Source organism: Microtus ochrogaster, unplaced genomic scaffold (assembly GCF_000317375.1).
Source record: "Microtus ochrogaster isolate Prairie Vole_2 unplaced genomic scaffold, MicOch1.0 UNK59, whole genome shotgun sequence".
NCBI lineage: Eukaryota > Metazoa > Chordata > Mammalia > Rodentia > Cricetidae > Microtus > Microtus ochrogaster.
Window position 1 is genome coordinate 639665 of NW_004949157.1, and position 4811 is coordinate 644475.

Consider the following 4811-nt stretch of genomic DNA (forward strand, 5'->3'; position numbering starts at 1 on the left):
GGGTCTTGGAGTCCCCTCAGATATTATATCAAACAAGTGTCATCCTTATTTCACTTGACATAGTATAATGGGCAGCACAAGGAAGAAGCTGCAAGAGCCGGGCACAGTTCCAATAAAGGGGGGCCAACAGGCAGAGCGATGCTCTGCAGCGCTTGTCAGAGAACTGGAGCAGGCTCCTTTGTGAGCTGGTACATCCCCTCCCGGAGTGCACAGCGGAGACATTTGATGGGCTGAGTGATTGATAAGTGCAGGAGAGGGGCAGTCATCCTTCTCTCCCTCCCTCTTCTCTTCTCTTCTCTCTCCTTCCCACCCTCCTTTCTGCCAGAAGCGCTGCTGTGTGGCGAGCTGCTCTAGCAAGCTCGAGCTGCCTGCCCTGGGGTGGGGGTGGGGGGCACCGCCTGCGCTCCTCGCTGCTGTGCCACTGCACAGCCAGCAGGACTGGTACCCAAAGCGGTGCTGGCTCCTGAGCCTCTCTTAGTCGCCTATGCTGCGGAAGCCTCCGGGGAAGATCGAGACAGCGCACTCTGCTCTCTCGGTAAGTTCAGAATACTGGGGAATGCCGTGGCAATGCGACCTATGAGCCGGATTCCTTTGGCCTCAGAGTGGGAAGGACCATGGGGTGGGTAGGCTCTACCCACCTTGGTCAGTCCTTGTGGGTCTCCCTCTCCCTAGGTATCTCTTTTCTTTGCCCCCTGACCTTCTGCGGGTGTGGTAGGGATCCAGGAGTCTCATATCCAGGTAACCACCGCTGCTGTCAGGGATGGCCCATGCAAGAGGTTTTGCTCCATTCATTCTTAGTGCCAAAGCCCCATGGCAAGGGCAGAGTGAGTGGCCTTCGCGTCTGGGAGGTCACCCCCTGGCATCAAGACTCTAGCCACTAAGGTGTAGGAAATGTAGGGCTACTCTAGGGGCTGGTGCTTAGTCCTGTTCCTTGCAAAGGATCTCTCCTGGGTCTCTCTGGAAAAGAGATTAGCATGGGGCAGCCCGCGGGCTAAAGAAAAATGCTGCCTGGCCTGCTGGACTTCTAAGCTGGCTCTGGCCATAAGGATTGCACGGATGAAGGTGGCCTATATGTTGCAGCCTGGTCCCCTCCGTGACCTGTGGAAAAAGCATGGATGACCTGAGCCCAGCTCTAGCTGTTTAGTGACAAAGGGAGTGGGAGTGAGGCTGTGGAGTATGCATTTCAACTTCTCTCCCCTCAAGGAAGAAAGCAAGCATTTTGCTTATTAAAGCATTTGCCCCTTCTGCTCTTGGTTTTCCCAATTAACCTGAACCTTTTCAGCTCCTTAAAAGGTCACTCTTTTCAGCGGTTCTTAGAGATACACTGGACCAAATGAAACTTACTAAAAAGTGTTCATTGGGTTTGTGGCTCATTCACTTCTAGAAACAATCATGTTTCTGAAAGTGGCTATGGAAGCTCAGATACAGGGAGAAGATACAGTGGCAGAGTGAATTGACTCTTGCAGACAGGAAACCATGGATTGAAAATCCAGCATCTCAGGGTCCTTGGAGTGGCTCACCACAGCTAGATTACCGTTAGATTTCTTTTATTGTGTAAGTGGTAAGAATTTCAAGATTCCCAAATTCCTCTTTTTCCTTCTCCTCTCCTCGCCTCCCCTCTTCTCCCTTTTCCTTTCCTCTCTTCTCCTCTCCTGTCCCCTCTACTCCCCTTCCCTCCTATCTTCTCTCTTCTCTCTTCCCCCTCTCTCCTCTTCCCCTCCCTCTCTCCTCTCTCTTTCTCTTTCATTTCTAGAAAAACAATCTTGGTCTCCAAAGAGTCTGGAAAGCATTATCTATGTCTTAATTTTTTTTACTGTACTTGAAAACTAAAACTATTGGCATTAATTTTTGCAGTAAAAATGCCCCACTAAGTTTAGGTATGCAATTTTCTAATTCAGATTAAGCAGTATTGGGCTCTGGAGAACCCATTGTTACTCAGAGGCCCTCAGTTTTGTTTCTAATTTTAGTTTCTTGAACTTAACCAAGTCAGTATGTCACCTGGTTGAGAAATGTCCTGATCTGTAAAATTATTCTGGTTTGTTAGATTTTGTACAGCTGTCACATTAGCTTTTACTTCAGTGAAGTATAAACCAAACTAGCAAATGTTTCTTAAATGAAAGGCTGCGAGAATAAATCATATCTCCCTAGGAACACTGTCCTTTTAATATTTAGAAATACATAACAAAGTTTCTCTTTCTTATGAAAGGAGCCTAATTTTGCTCACAAGAAATGACTCTGCTTGCATGTAATGATGCACCTGCAATAGAATTGGAAGCTATCTACCACTGCATTCTCCACTCCCAGGACCGCTAGTCTCATGGCTGCCCTATGGCTCAGGGAAGGACACTTAAGGCCCCAGAGTGAATAGATCTTGCTAAAAGCCGCCAAAGAGGAATGGCAGCATGAAGGGGAATCTTGCCCATGGTCAAAGGCTTTTCTTGAAAGGAGAAAGAGGGAAGAGAAAAAGGCAGACAGATTGGGACAGATCACAGTGCCACAGGTGGCCTTATTGCTGACATTTATAAATTGCCCCAATCTTTCTGAGGGAGAAAGGAGGGTGTAGAAGCTACATGATCTTAAGACTTCTACTTAAATAGGGAGAGAAAGAGGGTAAATGGGAGAGAAATAGAGTAAAATGGTTTATTTTGCCTGTGGCATTGCCTATCTTTCATTTTGGCTAAGGAATGAGATTCTGAGTAAACTTTGTAGCAGATCTGAAGAGGCAGGGACAGAAAGGTGAATTGTTTTGTGGAATAGACACATTTAATCAGTTCCCTTTGTCACTTTTTCTTCCCCCATTTTTTCGTGACTTCTCTCTTCTTTTCCATCAGAGGTTGCCTATAGCTCCTCCAAACAGGCATTATTCACACATGCAAATGGGTTCTCCACTTGAGATTCCTGGATCTTAGGGGTTATAATACATTAAGGAGTAAAGAGATAATGCAAGTAAAAATTCAACACCTAGCCATTTAGTAATGCTCTAGAAAGGTTATTTGATTGTAAATGTAATATCAGGACCCAGAGGACCAACGCTCTACCACCATTAGCAAATGGAAACAGTAAGATCCTAAAAGTACTGACAGGCATGGCCCTGGTATTCTGGTCTCAGCTCATGATTCCTTTTACACTTTCCTTCAGCAGGAGTCAGTTCTCTGGCCCTGCATTCTTCCCTCTTTTTAGGGGGTTGGTGGGTGGGATAGGGGTGGGGCTTCCTGTCTCTGCAGCCTAGAGGGCTCAACAACCCTTGCCTTGTCTCCCACTCCTAGCTGAGTCTCAGCCTGGCAATACTTTTCTGACACCCACTCCACTTTACTTTCCTCTAGGCAAAAAGCACACGTTTAAGCCTCATTATCTGGCTAAGTATAAACCTCAGAGGGGAGAAGCATTTTATTTTTGTTTGGTTCAGTCTACTAGTTAACGTTGACTTGGCTTTCCAGAGTCCAAGCAAATAACTGTTTGCCTGGTTAGCACTAAAAATGTAATTCCCCAAGCACTGACACAGAGCTGTGTATGTAAAGTATTGATCCCCTAGGAGAACTCTTCTCACTCCCACACAGACACACTAGCACAGGAACACTTCCACTCTGCACCGAAAGCATCTCAGCTAGCAGTCTGTCTAGCTGGCATCAGTCCAGTAGCAAGAAGTACCACACACATACACACATATATGTTCTGGCCAAGTCTGCATCATGCCCTGGGAATCTGGCATGAGATCAGTTTTACCGAACAAGTCACTGTCCTTATGCAATGTGTAGTTGAAAGAAATCACTCAGGCTAGTTCGGATTAGGGGTGTTTCAGTGAGGCCAGCACTAAAAGGGAGCTGGGCCGCCTGCTTGAGAAACAAACTCCTGTTCGGAAGGAGCTTCTCTTGCCACCAGCCCGGTTGGAAATAGAGTAATTCTGAAACAACTGACGCAGCTGGGAATTGAGCTGTGCAAAGCCACTCACAGGGAAGGGAAGCGTCTGCCCCCCCACCCCCCCCACCAAGTGCCCTGGATATTCTGCCCACACTCCTCTCCCCCGTGACGTCACCCCTAGTCCTGTCCTGGGAGCCTGCAAAACCTCTCAAATTCAAACTGCTAGACTCACTGCTGCTGCTGCCACCGGACTGAAAGCGCGCGCCCTCCCAGCCTCCGCTGTGGCAATCCCGATACAGTCTGCAAGACCTCCCTATGAAATCACACCCCCGTTCCCTGCAGCGCAGCCCCCTTCTGCTCCAATCCTCCTCTTCCTCTCTGTCAGCGGGATTTTATATTCCTGCTCACCCCCCCTCCCTAATCAAATTAAATCAAGCAACAAAAAACAGAGCATCCTCCTGCAAGCGGGATCTTCTTTTACTTTGCTCTCCCTCTCTTCCCGAAGATGCTAAACTACTGGTGAACTGAAGAGGAGGGGAATCCTATCTTCTGATGTGTGAGTACCCCCAACCCAGAGCTGTCTTTGCCGTCCTATTCTGTTCCCTTCGTCAGCCCCTGACTCATAATTTTCCCACCCACTTCCATTTTTTAATGCAGTTTTTAAAAAGTAAAGGAATTTCCACTGCAAGCCCAAGACAGGCGATCCGCCTGAGATTTCTTCAAAATACCCCAGGGGAAGAGGAGATGGGCCGGATTTAGTAGGACGACTGGATTACTAATGACTCCGTGGTTGGCTGTGACCCGCCGGGAAATCAGGTGCAAGCATGTGTGTTCCAGGACGTTTTGTGTGGGTGGGCTTAGGAAATAGGTAGGGAAAAAGAGAAGAAACTGCTTTGAAATACGCAATGATTTCTTTCTTCCTTGCTGCCTCCCCCTCACTCTACCCCTACCCC

General features: G+C 47.8%; 1 protein-coding gene across 3 annotated transcripts in view; it reads left to right on the forward strand.

Moving 5' to 3' along the window:
- The first annotated feature begins 220 nt into the window (after positions 1 to 220).
- The window catches only part of Slitrk2 (SLIT and NTRK like family member 2), a 12314-nt gene continuing 7723 nt past the window's right edge, over positions 221 to 4811 (forward strand). Inside the window, exons 1-3 of one of the 3 annotated variants that reach the window (XM_005369743.3) lie at positions 221 to 535; positions 4364 to 4414; positions 4516 to 4674. The gene's annotated coding sequence lies outside the window, so the exon portion shown is untranslated. Of the gene's footprint in view, positions 536 to 3435; positions 4415 to 4515; positions 4685 to 4811 lie in introns of those variants that run through there. The other 2 variants (XM_026777360.1, XM_026777359.1) reach the window with 2 other exon arrangements.